Source organism: Rhinatrema bivittatum, chromosome 4 (genome assembly GCF_901001135.1).
Source record: "Rhinatrema bivittatum chromosome 4, aRhiBiv1.1, whole genome shotgun sequence".
In the NCBI taxonomy this organism is placed as follows: Eukaryota; Metazoa; Chordata; class Amphibia; order Gymnophiona; family Rhinatrematidae; genus Rhinatrema; species Rhinatrema bivittatum.
Genome location: NC_042618.1, coordinates 182,869,316 through 182,890,757, shown reverse-complemented (window position 1 = coordinate 182,890,757; position 21,442 = coordinate 182,869,316). Strand labels below are relative to the sequence as shown.

At 41.4% G+C, this 21,442-nt stretch overlaps 1 protein-coding gene across 6 annotated transcripts in view; it reads left to right on the top strand.

Moving 5' to 3' along the window:
- Positions 1-21,442, top strand: part of CEP112 (centrosomal protein 112) — a 1,022,051-nt gene that overhangs the window by 83,508 nt on the left and 917,101 nt on the right. The gene's annotated exons all lie outside the window — the stretch shown is intronic.

Below are 21,442 nucleotides of genomic sequence, written 5' to 3'. Positions count from 1 at the left end.
GGCCCAGTGTGGCATCTTCTATGTTCTCCATAACCCCTTGCCACTTAGGTCTACATAAAGTGGTCAAGATAATACGAGCGACTCTCTTCCACCAAATAAAACTGTTCATCTGGCCACACAAAGAGGTGAATATCATCTACATGGAACATGTTGAAACAAATAGAGAAGCTGCGACAAAACATTCATCTTAAGATTAATATGACAACAGCAAAAAATTAAAAAATACATCCAATCCTCAAAATCTGAGCCAAAAAAGGTAAAAAAAATTAAATTTATACAAATCACGAATATTGGGGGAAATCTTAATGCCTAAATACACAAAACTACTAACAACCATTTTAAAGCCTGATGTGTTTTGCATATGGACTTGGCCTTAGCAGCAGTCCTGTGCTTTTTCACTTATGTCTGTGTATCAGTACCCCAGACCATAAAAGTCAGGGCCCATGTTGGCTGTTGTCTGAATCCAATTCCTCTTCCACCCACCCCCCCCACTGCCATCAATGCGGAGAGTGATGTTTTAGTTGCATCAAAAACATCAAGGTTTATTGGTTAAGGGTATTAATCCCTTATTTTCTCTTAAGAGTAGTAATTGCCACTCCATGCAGGTTACAGCCATGCTTATTTCCACAGACCATAAAAGTCTAGGCCCTCATTGGTTGTTGTCTGAATCCAGTTCCCCTTTTTTCCCTGTTGTTGACATGGAGAGCAATGGTGCAGTTGTATCAAAATCATCAAGACTTATTCATTAAGAGTAGTAACCACCCCACCAGCAAGTTACCCCCATGCACCCTTTTCTTCATTTCCATCCTCTAGCCTTTAGGGGATCTACAGTATTTATCCCATGCCACTTTGAATTCTTTGACTGTTTTCGTCTTCACCACCTTCTCCAGAAGGGCATCCACAGCTATACTAACTGCAGTAACCACATCCTCTGGCAACAAATTCCAGATTTTAATTGTGCATTGAGTGAAAAAGAATTTTCTCTGATTAATTTTAAATGTGCCACATGCTAACTTCATGGAGTGCCCCATAGTCTTTCTATTATCTGAAAGAGTAAATAACTGATTCACATCTATCCATTCTAGACGTGTCATGATTTTAAACACCTCTATCATATCCCCCCTCAGCAGTCTCTTTTCCAAGCTGAAAAGTCCTAAGCTCTATAGTCTTTCCTCATAGGGGAGCAGTTCCATTCCCTTTATCATTTTGGTCGCCCTTCTCTGTACCTTCTCCATCGCAATTATATCTTTTTTGAGATGCGGCGACCAGAATTGTACACAGTATTCAAGGTGAGGTTTCACCATGGAGCGATACAGAGGCATTATGACATCTTCTGTTTTATTCACTATTCCCTTTCTAATAATTCCCAACATTCTGTTTGCTTTTTTGACTGCCGCAGCACACTGAACCGACGATTTCAATGTGTTATCCACTATGATGCCTAGATCTCTTTCTTGGGTGTAGCACCTAATATGGAACCTAACATTGTGTAACTATAGCATGGGTTATTTTTCCCTATATGCATCACCTTGCACTTATTCACATTAAATTTCATCTGCTATTTTGATGCCCAATTTTCCAGTCTCACGAGGTCTTCCTGCAATTTATCACAATCTGCTTGTGATTTAACTACTTTGAACAATTTTGTATCATCTGCAAATTTGATTACCTCACTCGTCGTATCTCTTTCCAGATCATTTATAAATATATTGAAAAGTAAGGGTCCCAATACAGATCCCTGAGGCACTCCACTGCCCACTCCCTTCCACTGAGAAATTTGTCCATTTAATCCTACTCTCTGTTTCCTGTCTTTTAGCCAGTTTGTAATCCACGAAAGGACATCGCCACCTATCCCATGACTTTTTACTTTTTCTAGAAGCCTCTCATGAGGAACTTTGTCAAACGCCTTTTGAAAATCCAAGTACACTACATCTACCGGTTCACCTTTATCCACATGTTTATTAACTCCTTCAAAAAAGTGAAGCAGATTTGTGAGGCAAGACTTGCCTTGGGTAAAGCCATGCTGACTTTGTTCCATTAAACCATGTCTTTCTATATGTTCTGTGATTTTGATATTTAGAACACTTTCCACTATTTTTCCTGGCACTGAAGTCAGGCTAAGTGGTCTGTAGTTTCCCAGATCGCCCTTGGAGCCTCCAGTCTTCAGGTACAATGGATGATTTTAATGATAGGTTACAAATTTTTACTAATAGGTCTGAAATTTCATTTTTTAGTTCCTTCAGAACTCTGGGGTGTATACCATCCGGTCCAGGTAATTTACTACTCTTTAGTTTGTCAATCAGGCCTACCACTTCTTCTAGGTTCACTGTGATTTGGTTCAGTCCATCTGAATCATTACCCATGAAAACCTTCTCCAGTATGGGTACCTCCCCAGCATTCTCTTCAGTAAACACCGAAACAACGAAATCATTTAATCTTTCCGCGATGGCCTTATCTTCTCTAAGTGCCCCTTTAACCCCTCGATCATCTAACGGTCCAACTGACTCCCTCACAGGCTTTCTGCTTCGGATATATTTTTAAAAGATTTTACTATGAGTTTTTGCCTCTACGGCCAACTTCTTTTCAAATTCTGTCTTAGCCTGTCTTATCAATGTCTTACATTTAACTTGCCAACGCTTATGAAAGTTTTCAACGTTTTATGAGAAGTTCTTCACCGGGCCACCAGGGGGCGCACCCAGACAGCATGGCTAATTCATCCTGCTATCCACGGAAAATACCATTTACGGTAAGTAAACTTGCTTTTCTTAGCTTGTCTGATGTATATACAGAATAAAAGCCATGATATAGTTAACACAGGTAATGAGCAACTTTCAACTCCCAAGCCTTTAAACAAACTTTCCATTTGAACTACTAAATTTAAAGGCAGAAGAAGGAAAAAAGTCACAACAGGAAAGCTCATTCCCTTCTGTACTTCCTCGTTAAACCTAAGCAGTAATAATCAGCAAACAAAAAAGAGTAATGCAAGTATCCTTTTTTCAAAAATGCAAAGAACAAAAGCAGTTAAGAAAAAAATGTATCCCCTTTCAAAATATGGTCTCAGCTGTTGAAGTCAAGCCTGAAAAATTACCTCTGTTTGTAACTGAGCTCCAAGGGTATGATTATGAACAGCCTTCATTATTTTCTTTTTTCTCCATTGTATAGACCAAGTACTGTGGCCTCCTTCTCTGATGGAGGCGAAGAATGGGACTCTTCCTAGAAATGCTTCTAGTATTGCTCTTTATCCAGGTCTTACTACAAGGATAGTTCCTTTTAATCTTTGCCACAGATGCTCAGTGTTACTTAAGCTTCCGTGACTGCCCACGCTAGCTTAAAGTGCAAGAGGTTAGGATGCGAATTGGCTCAGTTGTCCAGTTTGACAGCACGAAATAGAAACCACTAAACTGCAAGGTTGGCCCCAGGAAAAGTGAGTTTTATTATTTTACTTTTAAAACTAAGCTTTTCCAAAGGTGTTACAGCACATTCCACCCAGTATGGTATTTCCAGCTTTCAGAAAAGCTTAATGCTGCAACTTCAGAAGTAATATTAAACTCTGCATTCTTGCACACTCTGATGGTAGATTTAAAAAACCCACTCATAATACATTGCTCTTGAAACTTCACAGAAGTATTTTCTGTAGTAAAGATGCTGAGTCAGTCTCTTAGATTGGAACAAGATTATGGAATGAAACGGAACCCAGTTTAACTGTTTTACCCTCTCAAAATCTCAAAAGTGGTTTTGGCTCATTTCTTTTTCCTAATCCTCGTTTTAAAAACAAATGGCCGCTTTTCTTTGAAGAAACTTCCTATCTGACTTGTGCAAATCATTTTCTGTATCTTAACTCAAAAACAACTTTCTTTACATTTTAGAGCTGAAATGCTTCTTAAGAATTTCTTGCAATAGATATTTTTTTAAATCCAAAAACAAGGACCCAAGGCAGCTTTAACCTGGGCAGCTGCGACAACGCAGCATGGGGAGCAGGAGCAAAAGGGATGAACAGAGACAGCATACCAGGCTTAGCCTCCCTGCATGGCAGGGACTGCCTCTCCACCCGCCCAGAATTCAAATCCTCCAATGGGGATCACAGCGCCTCCTCAGGACTGCTTTTGCTCCTCCCCAGGCCCTCCCTGTGCTACGATGAGCCTACCTCTTACAGCCAGGGCATTCCTGCGTTCCTGGCCCAATGTCACTGCATGGCGACGTTGCTAACGCAACAGTGCATCCTGTCGTCGCATGGCACCATGCGGTGATGCCATCACGTGACATTGTGGAGCAAGGAGGTCTAGGCCTGTGGCCCCAACAGCAGATGAGTGTGCAGCCCAAACCCCTCCTCACAGCCAGATTAATGGCAGCATCAGCGCACCAGCCCAGCACCACATCCACAACATAGCAATCAAATACATTAGCATCTACTTCACCCTTGGTATATGTTATTGAATTTGGTCAACTCTGGTTCTCAAGAGCCAAGAACAGTTCAAATTTTCAGGATATCCACAATAAATATGCATGAAATACATTTGCATGTCCTGCCTCCATTGTATGCAAATCTATTCATGCATATTCATGATGGATATCCTATAAACCAGGCCTGTTTGTGGCTCTAGAGTACATCAGATAAGAGCATCCAAACAGTGTACATATCAAACACATTTTGAAACACGTAGAAATATGTCCTTTGAATTTGTTCTGTAATAAGCATCTAATGATTACTTATGAATCCTAAAATTGTAAGATAATTAAAGAGCCTTAGAAAAATAAAACCGTTCTCAAAATTACAATACATGCCTTTTTAAATGCAATCAAGTCAGCATCCATTCTTGGTGACCTGTTGGAATAGTTCTCTCCCAATTATCTACAGGTTTCTTAATAACAATGGGGCTAATTTTCAGAACCTTATGTGTGCAAAAATTAGCATATACATGTATAAGCAGTCTCTACTCACATATTCTATACTTTATAAAAATCCAAAATATGTGCCTATTTTCACTTTCATGTGCACATATATGCATGTAAAAAAGGGGCAGTCTGGAGGTGTTTCATGGCAGGGCCAACATTTTATGTGCGTAAATTGTTATATTTTCTAATTTTGTAATTTTACACCTAATTATCTGGCAGAATTTATATTACAAATGTTTAGATGGGAGGTCTGGATGAAAGACCAAGAGGAGAGGACTGGTAAATTGGTGGACTAACAGATAAAACTAGTAATTTCCTTGAATGCGTGTATGTTTTAAAATACATTGACTTATGTGCCTAAATCTTTCTTTATTTTTGCATGTAAATTATATGAATGTATATTTTTTAAATAGGTAGAAAAAAAACATGCGTTCAATACATTGATTCTTTCAGTGCATTGCATGTGTTAGTGCGTAAGCCTATATATGCGCGTATGTTGCGGGGTAGAGATACACTTGTTTTATAAAATGCATGTATATGAATTGTGTGGGTAATAAAATACTAGTGAAGATGTGCTGGAGGTCATATATGTACGTATATGCTACCGCATGCATTTATTGGAAAGTTAACTTCCCAGTTATTAACTATAAATTAAAGCAACAAATCCATAATTCATCACCATTATTTGTAAGAACAAAGCTGTTTTGTGGTATTTCTTTTGTAAACAAGCCATTGGAATGTTTTGCCCTGAAGGAATTGTTTTTCCACATTTTCTTTGGAGTACTGGCACCATTTGACTGTTCATTAACATCAGGAATGCATGCCTTCTTGTTTCTATTTCTTGTTTTAGTCCTAAGAGTGCATATTTTTGGTAGGCAGAAAAATTCCAGCTCTCCACTTGCTGTTGAATGTTCTTGTATCTCATTAAGATTCCCCTGTGCGCAGCTTTGCTGTGTTAAGATTTTGTGACTGGGAGGGCCGAGAAAAATGGAGCATCTTTAACATTTCAGAATCGAGTTTTGGTTTTCTTTTTTTATTGCACAGCACTGATAGTGTTTTATGGAACTTTTCATTAGTTCCTTCTTTTGGGCCTTTATTTTGGCATATGAGAGTTCAGTGGGCCTGTCTGTCTCTTGAAGAAGATAAAGTAGCAGCAGAAGCTGTCAGTGACAGCAGTGTTTAGGGCATCAGTAATGTTTAGTGCTGGAAACATCATCCTGCACAAGCTATACTGAGGAAATTCTTGTACACAGGTCTAAGAAACTATCTGGTTCCTGTACATTACACTCTGGTGGTACTTTAATGGTCAACTGTTGAAAAATTTAGCAAAACAAAATGATGCTCCCTTTAGCTGCATTATGAAAGATATGTACAAGTATAGGTAGTGATTGGCGATTATCTCATGAAGCACTGAAATAATTTATATATATATAATATTAGATAAGATTTTAAATACATTTAGGCAACTGATTAATTGAATTTGCGTATGTGGATTCAATATTTGATACTATATAGGGCCCCCAGAAAAACTGTAAGGTGAATTTTAAAAGCCCGGTGCTTGCCAAAACCAGGAGATATGCCTGCCAAGCAGATTTTAAAAGTCACCCAAATACGTGTGTGTGCACAAATGAAAAGTTCTAAAAGTGGGGCATGGGCGTTCTTGGATTTCACGTTGAAATTAGTGCATAAATACTTGCGTGCACTGGCACACGCCGGGGTCCCCTGCTGTGTAACTTTACTTCTGCTATGGATGACATGTAAGTTGTAAAACAAAATTATTCTAGGTAGATCAGCAACATTTTAAAGGTCAGGGCTAACAGAGGAGAATGGAGGCCATTAAACTAGGAGGATTTGGAAGTCCTATCCCTTACCTGGGCGAACTGGGAAAACTGGTAATGGCGGTGCGTGCATCTTTTAAAATCCCCCCAGTTATGTGTTAGAAGTATCGTTTGTGCGCATATGTGCAGGCGTTTGGCCTATATTATAACATGCGTAAATATACATGCGTATGTTATAAAATGGCCACATCCCTGGGCACAGTCCGACGAAAGTGTGCATATGCGCACTTGCGCGCTTGTTTAAAAGTTACTGTCCCTAACTTTGTAAAGATTATTATATTTTGTTGGACCAAGTAGAAAGAGAGCTCTTATTTTTGGGGTCTTTCATATCTGTTCTATGAATGTCTCAGGACTTCTGAGGAAAGAAGGTTCTTAAGTATAGATGGGTAGAATAGCCTTGATATGCAGGATTAATTGGATTTTGACTTATTTATTTATTTGAGTTTTTTAAATGATTATAGTAACAAATCATTGAATCAGAGTAAAATTAATATCTCAAAAATCAGTTTGTATTTTCACAATCAGTTGTGCTCTTCTCAGATGAAACCCATATTGAAATATGTGTGAGTTTGCAAATTGTGATTTTATATATATAGGTACATGCATATTTGATCAGGTTGAAAGACTAGAGGTCATTGCCTTCTTTTGATTTACCTATTTTCTGTACATGGTAATCCAAAGGTAGGTGAAAGAACACTGCATTTTAGCCAATTTTGCCACAATGAAAAATAATCCTTACCAGCCTCAAATGGTACCGATCTGCTCAGAGGAGTAGCAATTTTCTGTAATTTGTATGTATATCATCATCAGCCACCAAACTCATTTTGCTCTAAAAACTTGTCAATTAGTTAATTTTGCCCAGCTCTGCTACCAAGGCTAATATAAAGAATATACACAATTTGTTTTAATGGTCCATTGAAAGATATTACACCCTCCTAAGAATCCAGTGTAATGAGTATCAAAGAAGAAAGGGTTTGGGACATATTAGCAATGAGGATAATATTGACACCATGAGTTAAGATGCATGTACTGTAAGAGAGATGTTTCTTTGCATTCAAGATGGTGGATACATGGAACATTATCTTAGCAAAAGGTGGTAGAAGCAAAAACAGTATCAAACTTCCCAAAGGAATAAGGACAAGCACAGGAAATCCTCAGTAATGGGAAAGGTAGGGAACAGCTTGATATTGAATGGCAGCTGTAGTATTACAGTAGGCAAGGAGAAAGACAGAGTAGATGGGTCTGGCAATCTTTATCTGGTTTATCTTTGTTTCTACATTAATTTGAAACCCTGTGAGGTTATTAAAATCCATTTGAGAAATAGATTGCACAGTTAGTTTTACATTTTTATTCAAAGCATCTTTGTAATTTGTATTAACGGTAATTTGTCATTAGGAGAACTTTCAGAAATAACTGAGTTTAACAGCCATCTGACTACTCCCAGTACCATAAATGCCACAGAAAACAGAAGTTAGGAAAATGATGGTAGATTATGGAATATGCTGGAAATTGTGAAAAATGGCAAAAATAATTGTTTCCATAACTTCTGTGACAGACATATTGTTTTAATTACAGCCAATTTCTTCACATTAAGAAAAGGGCAGCTCTGGTAGTAGTGGTAAAGTACTTGTTTTAAGGGATTACATTGAACATTAGAGGGAAATCACTATAATAAATTTTGGGATGTCCATTTCAATTCATCATTCCTATTTTAAAAAATGCTGCATTGGTGAATGTATTGGTTTTAGTTCTCAAATGTGCATCGATAGTTTTATCATAACTTTTCCCATAACATTGTTATGAAAAAAAAAATTGCAAGCCTTTGTCCTGCTCTATCTTCTACCTGCAATACACTTCAGAACAGTACTGCAACTACTTATCTTTTCCAGCACTGACTACTGCAATGCACTCTTACTAGGACTGCCAAGCACATCGGTAAGACCACTCCAGATACTTCAAAATACTACAGCCAGAATACTGACGGGGGAAAAAAAGAGGAGGGACCATATAACTGAAACTCTAGCAGACTTACATTGGTTGCCCATCGAATACAGGATAAAATACAAGGCCTTATGTACCATGCACAAACTAATATATGATAAAGAAGCAGACTGGCTAAACACAGCCTTACGAGTACACGTTCCACAAAGAAACCTCCGCTCAGCAACCAAAGCACTACTAACAATCCCTTCAGTAAAGTCAGCAAAATTAATCCAAGTGAGAGAAAGGGCTTTATCATTGGCTGGGCCCATACTATGGAACATGATGCCCCCTGAACTCAGATTACAGAATAATCGCAAAACTTTTAAGAAAAATTTAAAAACATGGCTCTTTAGTGAAGGCTTTTTTAAAGAGTCTGGAGGGTAGAGAAAGAAAGTACAGGGTAATGCAGATGAGAATGAATGTACTCAATCCTACATTTAAGAAGTAATATCTCAAAGAGATAGTAACTCATTAACATACCTGGACCTGACCAACAATACTCAAATAATGATTTTATTTATGAAATTGTAACCGAACTTTATTGGCACCTGTTAGAATGTACGATAACCTACATTTACTTACCTTAGTCTGTGTGCCTGTTTGTAAACCGTTGCGACGGTATAGAAAAGTTTTTAAATAAATAAATAAGAGCCTTTCCCTGAAGTCCAAATTCCAGAGTGCTTCTGTACACTGTCTTCTTCCTAGAAATAAGCTGGCTTTAAAGAAACAGTAAGTAGCCTGGTGTCTAGACTTGTTGCTCCAGTACTGCACAGAACATTGGAACGCCTGTGTAAATATCTAAAGTCACAAGCCCACGAACAAACCTAAATATGTAAAACTCAACTGACATTGAGAAAAATATGTTCACTATTCTAGGTTCAACTGTCGTTCAAATAAAGATATATTCTATTGTTGTAAAGTTTATTTGCTTCATATCCAAAAGCCTTATTTATCATTCCACAGCTGGTAGTTTCACAGCTTCTTACATATGTATTCTGATCATTTGTTTTTTGCTTTCTTTTCATTTGGTATTGTTATATTTGCATGTTTTGCTGAAATGTGCATTTTCTTTTCTTTTTTTGGGGAGGGGGAAGAGAAGGCTTGCTTTATTGTGGGATTGCTTCTTTATTGTGGCTTTATTAAGAGAACAAGACGTTTTGTAGACAACCAGCATGAAAGAAAAAATGTTAAGACATTTTAAATGTTTACAGATCTGAAAAAGTGGATGTTACTTGTTGTGGATTACAAAGTGGGCACACTGAGCTTCAAAGGACATCTGGCTGCTGTTAGAGAATCAACAAATATATGACTAAAGACCTCGTAAAACAGCAAAACTTCATTTTCCTCCTTTTTGTTTTAAACATGCCTCTCTCCTTGAATGTGAAATGAATGTGTTCTTGAACAAGAATGGCGCTGTAAATTAATATTCTTTTTGTCTAAACAAAAAAACTGGTTTGTAACTGTGTTGGCCCCTTATTTCAAGGAGAAACTCTCATACCTTTTAGCCTACTTTCTGAAAGGAAGGAAGGCTCTAGTAAGGCCACCCTTTTTCTGTGTTTGCATGTGTTTCCACCCCACTAATAACTTATGTTTGGTGTCCTGTCCACACCAACTTTTCAAGACATATCAGAGGGTGTACAAGGCCTCTGCTAGGGAAGAGGATTTTTTTGATCCATGGATCCTAAGCTTGATGGACCACTGCCTGGGCCCAGCATAGACATTTCTTATATTCTTATGTCATGGGGTTTGATACATGAGGTAATGGTATTGGGGCTGATTGGCAACAGTGATCATAATGTAATCAAATTTGACTTAACTGGAGGGAGGATATTAATAAAACCTACTGCTGTAACTTTTAACTTTCAAACGGGAATCTTTGATAAAATGAGGAAAATTTAGTGCATCTGCAAAAGTTAAGAGTTTACATCAGGCATGGACCCTGTTTAAAAAATACCATCTTGGAAGCCCATACCAGATGTATTCCACACATTTAAAAAGGCAGCAGGAAGGCTAAATGACTACCAGCACAGGTGAAAGAGGCTCTTTTAGCCAAAAGAACCTCTTTAAAAAAAAAAAAGAGGATTCCACTGAAGAAAATAGGAAAAGCATAAATGCTGGCAAATTAGATGCAAAACAGTGGTAAGATGGGCAAAAAGAGAATTTGGAAAGAAGCTGGCTGTAAAGGCATAACATCAAAATACATTTTTTTTCAAATACATCTGAAGCAGGAACCCTGAGAGGGAGTTGCTGGGCTGTTAGATGATTGATGGGTAAAAGGAGCACTTAGGAAAGACTTAGGCCATAGCAGAAAAACTACCGGTAAATTAATTCTTTTCTTTGGTATTTTCTGAGGAAAATATTGGAGAGATATCAGTGCTGGAAATAGTGATGTTTCAGAGAATCTGAAGCAAATCATGTTGAGCTTAGAATATGTAATAGTGTAAATTGACAAACTAAAGAGTAGTAAATCACTTGGACCACATATTATACACCCCAGAGTTCTGAAAGAACTAAAAAAATAAAATGCAGGTCTATTACTAGTACTTTATAATATGTCATTAGAATTGTGTATTGTACTGAAGATTGGAAGGTGACCAATATAACACTGATTTTTAAAAAGAGCTTCAGGTTTATCTGGGAAACTATAGACCGGTGAGTCTGATGTCAGTGCTGGGAAAATTTGTAGAAAACTATTCTAAAGAACAAAATCACAGAACATATAGAAAGACATGGCTTAATGAGACACAGCCAGCATGGATTTACCCACATGTTTACTAATCCCCTTTTGAAGGGGATTAGTAAACATGTGGATAACGGTGAGCCAGTGGATGTAGTATATTTGAATTTTCAGAAGGTGCTTGACAAATTTGCTCATGAGAGAAAGCTGATAAAATTAAAAAATCAATGGAGGGAAGGTAAACCATGGAGTGCACCAGGATCTTTATTATAACTGGTGTTTTTAATATATTTATAAATGGTCTGGAAGAGGGAACAATGAGTGAGGTGATCAGATTTGCAGCAAAACAAATTATTCCAAGTTGTTCAATCATAAGCGGATTGTGAGAAATTGCAGGAGGACCTTAAAAGATTGGGCATCCAAATGTGGACATGTGCAAAGTGATGCACATAGCGAAAAGTAATTCAAACTGTAGTTTCACAATATTAGATTTTATATTAGGAAAAGGATCTAGGCATCATCATGGACAATACTTTGAAATCCCTGGCTCAATATGTGGTGACGGTCAAAAAAGCAAACACTGCTAGGAATTATTAGGAAAAGAATGAAGAATAGAGCAGAGAATATCATAATACCTCTGTATCACTCCATGGAGAGACTGCATTTGAAGTACTGTGTACAATTCTAGTCGCTGTGTAATGCCCCTTAGCTCCCCAGTGGTGCCCTCTGGCTGCAGGCTCCTCTGATATAGGCACTGTGCTGCATACAGTGGCTCTGACTAGGAGACAGACTGCATTCCTTGAGCCTTTATAGACCCTGCATCCAGGACTTCCTGTGGTGCTGGCAGATTCACGATGTCAGACTGGCCCGGGTATTCGCCGCCCAGGACACATCACGTGTTCTGCTGAGCGCAGCTCTGTCACGGCCGTGCATGGCAGACCATGTGACTGGAGCGATTGGCCCACCAGGGAATGCCTGATCCGTCCCTGACCCACTGCCTTTAGATATAAGAAAGCTCAGTGTACCTAGCCAGTGCCTCAGCTAAAGGTCCTTTCATGGATTCCTCTGCCTAGGTGTTGTCACGCCATATATCCTGACTGCTCTTTCTGCTTGCCTGCCTGTTTGCTGTGTTCCTGCCTTTGTTCCACACTTTGCCTGCTTCCTGCCCTGTTCTGTCTCCTCCTCTGTCCTGGTTCCTGCCTATTCTGCTTTTCCTCCTCCCTGGATTGACTTCCTGTTGTTGACCCTGAACTAGGCTGTGGCAATCTGACAAGAGTCCAAGGGCTCACCATCCTGAAACGTGGCACACTGCATTTCAAAAAAGATATTGCTGAGCTGGGAAAGGTACAGAGAAGAGCGACTAAATGATAAAGGGTTGGAATGAATCACCTATGAAGAAAGGCTAAAGAGGTTAGGGCTGTTCAACGTGGAGAAGAGACTGCTGAGGGGGAGATATGATAGAGTTCTATTAAATCATTAGTGGGGTAAAAAGGGAAAATGCGAATCAGTTGTTTACTTTTTCTAAAAATATAAAGACTTGGAGAAACTCCATGAAGTTAGTAAGTAGCACATTTAAAATAAATCAGAGAAAATACTTTTCACTCAATTCACAGTTAAGCACTGGAATTAATTGCAGAAGTATGTGGTAAAGGCAGAGTAGTTAGGTTTAAAACAGATTTGGATAAGTTCTTGGAAGAAAAGTCCATAAACTGTTATTCACCAGTTAGACTTGATGAAAGATACTACTCCTGGGCATTAGCAGCATGAATCTATCTGGATTGGCTACTGTTGGAAAAAGGATACTGGGCTTGATGGACTTTGGTCTGACCCAGTATGGCAATTCTCATGTTCTTATAGACATGATTCTAACAGGAGTGGGTTTTTTATTTTTTGCATATACACAGACTAAGTAGGCTTCATTATTTTTAGGTGGAATGTCTTAATTTTTATTCTCAAAATTTGAACACCGACACCCGTCACTAACGCCCCCAGCTATCCCTGCCCCTCCTTCAGAGGTCAAACCCGCAACAAATGAAAGAAACCAATGATGTGGCTGAAAAAGGCCGCAGCTTTATTATTAACAATGAAACAGTAAAATCTACTCAAGACACGAGCCAGATGGAAATCCTGGTGCCTCTTGCTGGCCGCCCTCCGTGTTACCTAGCAAGGCAGCCTCTAATGCCTGGCCCCCCCCCCCCCCACCATGGTCTCCGAGCAAGGGGGCCACCCGGGCTGACCAAGTTGTCCCCACTGGCTCATGCCACCTGCCACTGGAATGGGGCAGGAAGCTTGCCTCATGTCCCCCATAAAGCTGCAGACTTCCTCCCACAAAAAAAAATTTGAGCGCCTCCTGTATTGTGTTATTAAAGAGGTCATAACCAATGGACAAGTGTGTATGGTCAGAATGATAGAGTCCATCACATGGGTCATCGGCCCAGTCATGCTTTATCTGTCGACCTCCTAGCTTATGCACCCATTGTCCGACTTGCCGGTTGATCTTGTTGCAGCTGTCGTTCCATTTTAAACAGTGAATAATGTCCGAGCACATGAGGCATGTACTGGGGAACAAGGACGCTAATTCACTTAAATCTATCTTAATATGGTGGATTAATTGTATACAAGTTGCGAACCTGATGTCATTGCTGCCCAGGTGTAATACAGTGACGCTGGGCTTAGCCATCGTGTCCTTCTAGAACTGTGCCAATGGAAGGAGTTGATCCCAAGATATGCCTCTGTCACCCATCCATATGATGCGGACATTGCAGGCAGAGAGCCCCAAGTGCGCCCCATATGACTGAACATGAGCCCTTTTCTCCGTCCAGTGAACAAAGGAATGTCCAATGATCCAGACAGTCCTTTGCTGTTGGGGCAACTCTGATATATGTGTGCACAACACCGGACCTCCACTGTCCAATTCTCTGAGTGGTATTAATGTTCAACCCAGCCTGTGCTGCGCTGGTGGCCGCTCCTATTCTAAATGAGTGGGTTCCGAATTCATTGGCCCTACAGCGGTTAATGCCCTGTTTAGGATGGCTGAAAACTAATATGTTGTGAGGGGTAATTGATTGTCATGTATCAAAATATACTTGCCGCCCGGGGGTTGCGAGGCCAGGAATTCCTGCAAGTTCTGTACTGGACATGTGACCAGTGAGCATGTGTGTTTCAAGCATAACTTGCATCCCTGTGCTGTTTGATCTGTTTTTGATCTTTGTATAATTAACTGAACCGAATCAACACATAATTTGGTGTTTTGTATTAATAAGCCCTTAAAACCTGTGTCCTTTTTTGAAGTGGCCACCAGTTCGCTAATGCGCAGTGCGCCGAAAAAGGCTAGGGAGAATGTGGCTTGGAAAAGTTTGACTTCGTATTCGGAGTCGCAGATGGACAGTAATATCCACCATAATTGAATAAGCAGGCTATGTGTGATTGGGCGTCTGGCATCATGTGCCGGCTCTAACTTCCTGGCCCACCCAGCCAACATTTTCCTAGCTAAAAAACCCTTTGTGGGGTCGCCCCAACCCTGGACCTTAGAGAAGAAGGAAAAACCAGCTATCTTCTTCACCACTGCCCCTCTAGATTTTCCACTGTCTTTAGCCCAAGCTGTATATTCTGCGATCAACCCCTCGCTTATGGGCCACTAGGCCAACAGCATTCCTTCAGAAACGGCCGTGTAAGCTCTGCAATAAGCCTTCCATGTAACCGGGGTTACTGATCACTGTAAGAGGTCTCGTTTGGTGGTACTCCAGTGTTCCACAAACACTCCGGCACTGGGATTCCTTCCTTGTCCGCTCCAGGTACCTGTTTGTAAAACAGATTCCATTTAGCTCTTGATAATGCATCGGCGATGCTGTTGTGTATTCCAGGAATATGGTGTACACGTATGACTACATTAATGTAAAGATTAGTGAGTACCACCTCCCGTAGTAACTCTGCTACTTTATGACACCTGGCAGACAGTTGGTTTATGACCTGTACTACTACCATATTGTCACACCAAAATATTATATGCCTATTGCGGAGCTTATCACCCCCTATAACCAAGGTGACAAGTATGGGAAATAGCTCTAAGAAAGTGATGTTGCGAATTAAGCACGATTGGACCCAGGATACTGACCACGGTTCAGCTGACCACGAGCCCTGCCAATACACGCCGAAACCCAGACGCATCTGAATGTATGCCCAGATCGTAGCTGGATTGGGGGGGGGGGGGGGTCTGGCCATTCTGATATCCCATTGAAACTGTTCAAGAAGGATGACCATATTGCCAAGTGCTCTTTTATAAGCCTTGTGATTCTGATATAGTGCTTAGGATGGCTTGCTTTCATTGCACTGGCAGTGAGCCTCCTCAAGAACACCATCCCCATTGGTATGACCCTACAGACAAAATTAAGGGTGCCAATGAGTGATTAAACCTCAACTAAAGTTAATTTTTTAACCTCCAGGGCGATGGCGATCATATCTTTCATGGAATGTAGTTTGTCTTGCAGCAATCTAGATATCATTGTCATGGAGTCAAACTCGATTGCCAGAAATTTGATGAGGGTGGAAGGACCTTCATTTTTTTCCTGTGCTATAGGCACGCTGAACTCGAGATCTGCGCTATGGAACTCGGATAACAGGTGTACGCATGTTGTTGAATTAGACGGGCCGATGAAAAGGAAGTCATCTAAATAGTGGACTATGTTCATCGTACCAGCTTTCTGTGCAGTGACTCAGTGGAGAAATGAGCTGAAAAGTTCGAAGTACGCGCATGTTAAGGAGCACCACATTGGCATACACTTATTGAAACAGTACTCGTTTTTAAAATGGAAGCCCAGTAAAGGGAAACTGCCAGGATTGACAAGCAAGCAGAATGCCATAAGGGCTTCTTTTCCGCATTGTCAAAGAATGTCGATGGCACTACCGAAGGAAGCATACTACACCGTACACTCTTCTTCAGGTAGATGGTCATTCACTGAGGCACCATGTCGGAAGGACAAGTTTTGAATTAGCTGATACTTGCCAGGTTCCTTCTTTGGGATGATGGCTAGCGGGGAGATCATCATTTTGCAAAATGGGGGAAAGGTGAATGTTCCGGTGATTTTGCCTACGGCCAGTTCCGAATTGATCTTCTGTTGTACCAATTCTTCGTGCTTTGCTGTGTGATAACTGTTTGCAGTTTGCATTCCATCCATATTACCTTGGAATGGTATGGGGAAACCGTGATGAAAACAGTCTAGTAATTTCTTTGCTGCTTTTTTCTTTGGATATATACTGAGCCATGGCCCCAAAACATCCAAACATATGGGGGTTGATGCTAAAGTGAGATGATTATGTTCGTTTAGCTCTACCATTACTCCCTCCATTGTTCTTCTTTGGGCATTTTGTAGCTGGGTGAAGGGCGAGGCAGATGGAGCAGGCATGTTTAAACTTACAGTCTTAGAAAGCACACGATGACTTGTTATACTGCCAACAAATGCCGTTGCTGGGGATGCTGATGACAGCATGACTGGGCGATATTGTCTGATGCCCTGACTTGCCTGGCTGTCAACTGTTAGCGCTTGCATCTGTGGCTTGTTTCATCTGTCTAAGCCAAAGTCTGACGTCTTGTGTTCCCCATGACATATGATGATTTTCCTCTATTTTGTCTTGGAACAACTCGTCATAATTTAACCAGGCCGAGCCTTCGTACTCGTGGTAAGCTTCTAGTACTGCGTAGCTCAGCATGGGTTCGTATTGCGAAGGATCCTCCTGTCTGAGCATGCTCGTCATCCACATGAATGACCTCATCCAGTTGGTGATGTTTCAGGGTACGGGCTTGTTAACATTGGGTGCCCAGTTGCGCTTGTTTGCCTTCCTGCCTCCTCCTCCTCTTCATCACTCCATGATTCGGAAGATATCAGTATATGTCCATTTCTTGATTTTCTTCCGAAGAGATCTGGAGACACTCTCCCATAGCTGTGACAAGGACGTTAGTACTGGGGGCCTGTGCGATGTATCTGCTGCGTTCTCTGTCCCTCGTTGGTCCTCGTCCAATGATGTTTCCGCCGATGTGGACTCTGATGATGAACTGCCAGAGTCTGACCCTGCCCGGGCCTTACGCTTGCACTTATTCCTTCGCTTGACTCCTTTACTAGTGCTCTCACTGTGTGTGCCTGATTTTCTTTGCGTGACACTGGTTGTTTCACCTGCAATTGTGCCCCCGGACTCACCTATACCGACTCCAATGTCAAGAGACGTTGCAGATGTCACAGTTGAACGTTCAGCATTGCTCTGTGCGTGAGGGTACCGCTGCTGTAGCATTCTGCATTTCCTGCGTGTTCATGTCTGTGACCGTTGCGTGGTTGTGTGGCCATGGAGTGCCCACAGGAAAATTGAGTATGCCTGTGCCCTGTTCCCATGATTCCTGTACATGTTGTCTGGGGAGGCAAGGTTGCAAAGGCCAAGCCCTTGATTGCTGAGGCACCATACCATATGGCGCACTGACGAGATATGGGTTCGGGGACCAAGCATTCTGTTGCCTATCGTCATCTGTGCACTCGAGTAATTCGGCATCGTTGTAGGGTGTCGCAGTGCCCAAGATTGCATGGGGAGCCAATAGACGTTGTGTGGAGAGGGGCTAATCACTGGTCCAGTCCAAGCGGCGTTCCATCCTGCGGGTATTGGCTGCGAGGTTAATGCTGCGGAGCTGGCTCTTGCAAAGGGGGTCCCCCTGTGCTGGATCCCGGCCTGTCGACTGGCTGTCCATTCTTCACCTCAGCTCACCTCATAACACAGAATCACGGCAAGTTACGCCACCCGAACCTCCAGACCCTGTCTCTGATGGCCTAGATGTTGAAAGGTTGATACTAGAACCACTCAATCTTTCAAGTGATGTCTCAAGTCCTCGTAGCTTTACGGAAGCCTTCCACGCGGAAATCCTACTGCTCTAAATGGAAGAGGTTTACCATGTGGTGCACACACAACGGCTTGGATCCCTTTTCTTGCCCCACATCGAGTCTATTAGACTATCTCTGGCACCTTTCGGAATCTGGCCTCCAGACATCATCTATCTGAGTGCACCTTATTACCATCTCTGCTTACTACCAAGGAGTAGGGGATGCCCTGATAATGGTTCAAACCCTGGTGAGTTGCTTCATGAGAGGCTTATTACAGCTTAAGCCTCCTCTACGCCACCGGTCGTTGCATGGGACCTCAATGTTGTCCTTGCATGGCTCATGCACACTCTTTTTAAGCCCCTGCACTCCTGCAAACTCAGATACCTTACATGGAAAGTACTTTTCCTAGTAGCCATCATGTCTGCTCACAGAGTGAGTTACAGGCCCTTGTGACCCATTTTCCCTACACAAGGTTCCTCCATGACCGGGTGGTTCTTCGCACTCACCCTAAATTCCTTCCTATGGTGGTAACTGATTTCCATTTAAATCAGTCCATATTCCTGCCCACTTTCTTTCCAAAGCCTCACGCTCACCTGGGTGAGCAAGCTCTGCACACTTTGGACTGTAAACGTGCTCTTGCACCGCAGTCCATAGGAAGTCCACCCAACTCTTTGTCTCTTTTGATAAAAGCAAACTTGAAGTTGAGGTGGGCAAGCAGACACTCTCTAACTGGTTGACAGACTGCATTGCATTCTGCTACCAGCAAGCAGGCCTTCCACTACAGGGACGAGTGAAGGCACACTCCGTCAGAGCAATGGCAACGTCAATAGCACACTACCGTTCAGTACCGATTACCGACATCTGCAGGGCTGCGACATGGAGCTCTCTCCACACCTTTGCAGCTCACTACTGTCTAGACAAGGCTGGATGACAGGATTCTGTATTTGGCCAGTCTGTCCTAAGGAATTTATTCCCAGTGTAGAAACCCAACTCGTCCTACCCCGACCCGCTGTGAGTTTCAGGCTGCCTCATTATTACCAACAGCACCACAGTTGTTGTGCCTGTTGCACATGTTGTGTGCTGCTTGGCCTGCTTCTTATGACTCAGCTTGTAGCTTACTATTCACCCATATGTGAGGACTACTATCCTTCTTGTCCTGGGAGAAAACAGAGTTGCTTACCTGTAACAGGTGTTCTCCCAGGACAGCAGGATGTTAGTCCTCACGAAACCCGCCTGCCACCCCGCGGAGTTGGGTTTGATACCGTTTTCTTATTTTATTTTTCGCTCGTACTTTTGCTACAAACGAGACTGAAGGGGGACCCCTGGTGTCTTCAGGGTTAGTGGCATGCTGGGCATGCTCAGTGTGCCAGTCAAAGTTCTAGAAACTTTGACAAAAGTATTCCGTGACAGGGCTCCATCTGATGATGTCACCCATATGTGAGGACTAACATCCTGCTGTCCTGGGAGAACATCTGTTACAGGTAAGCAACTCTGCTTTCTTTTTTTATTGTTTTAGGCCTATGCCGTTAGGCCTTTTGCAGGTCTCTCTCCCTTATGGTGGTGTGATGGAAATGTATATATATTGTTATTTCTTATTATTGTATTTCTAGATATATTTGTTGGTGATATTCATATATCCTTATTTCTTTCAAATATGTTTCATATTTTGATTTGTTTAGAATGCTAATAAAAATAAAGTGAAAAAATATTAATGTGTTTCCATTCACCATCTAGATTGGAAGTATAGTAGAGAACAAGGAAGTTCAAATAACTCAAAAGTGCATTGAATCACAGTAATATTTCAAGAAACAAGTACAGAGGATAAAGCAGAAAATCAAAATTAAATTAAAAAAAACAAAAAAACCCCAAACCAACCAGGCCATTCAGTTGTGAATTCGAAAAGATTTTTGGAGGACCTTTTTTCATTTTTTTAAACTGCATACCTTTTGCCCTTTTGATGGTGTGGAAAATACCAAACAGGTCGATACAGTTAATCAGTACTTGCATTCAATTAGGGAAACAGCTTATATAGAATTAGTCATTTTTGGTTATAGTAGTAATGGCATTATTCTTCCTTTCTTAAAGACTCAGCTACCCCGGAGATAATGGTTTTAGCTGCAGTATGATGACACAACATGCTGGAGTTTTTTTGACTTATATAATTGAAAGCTTTTCTTATTCATTTTATTCCATGATTTAGGAAGGTTACAGTGCTATGAAATTTTGTTTTTGATTAGTTTATATATTATTTTTAATTTAATAATAAAACATATATAATCATCCTGATCTACATTAACTTACCATTAAATCTGAAGGCATTTTTCAGTTTATTTGACCGGTTTACTTGCAGTCTACTAACTTGACATATGGGATAGACTTGGGCTCTGTTAATAATTGATTTGAAAACCATGTCATAATGCTAAAAGCATTAAGAAATTGTACCAGCTGAGGAAGTCACTAAAAATAAAAATTAGATACTCTTCTCAGACTGTTCCTGTGAAAGTGTTCCCCGGGTCCTTGTATTTCTTTGTTTTAAGGACAAGAAGGGACCTAAAGAGGAGATCCACACTATAAATTAACAGTTCAATCCAGGTGACTCGAGACAATCAAGCACTCACCCATGAGCCTGTAACTATCCTGTAGCTCAACTACTCTCTGATCCCCTACTGAGCCTAGCTTCTCTTGGAGTTCAGGACTCGATAGACTCAGATAAGATTGTGCTCATTATTGCTGGAATTTTTAAATGGCCATGCACGCAAAAAACAGGGGTTATGCATGTGGCTGGGCCTTGCGCTTGCCACGCACATTTTCAGAGGGGCCCGGCCATGCGCGTAACCCCTGTTACACGCAGAAGTGCCGGCTCTAGAGGTGGTCTTGGAGATGGGGAGGGGCGGGGCTGGAGGCAGCCGGTACAGCGGCCATTTGCCACTATACCGGGGAAGCATGCGCTGGCCGACTGTCAGCACGCGCAATTTGCTTCTACTCCAACGGAGCAGTAAGCAATAAGACACAATGAAAAAAAGGTAGGCAAGAGGGTTTAGGGGGTGGGGAGGAGAGCGGAAGAGGGGAGGGAGTATGGGTAGAGGGGTAGGGAAGCTCCTTCCCAGTCTGCTCCTTAATTGGAGTGGACTGGAAGGGAACTGGGGAAGGCCGGGATGTGTCGCCGCACAGAAATTGCATTAGTCTACTCCCCC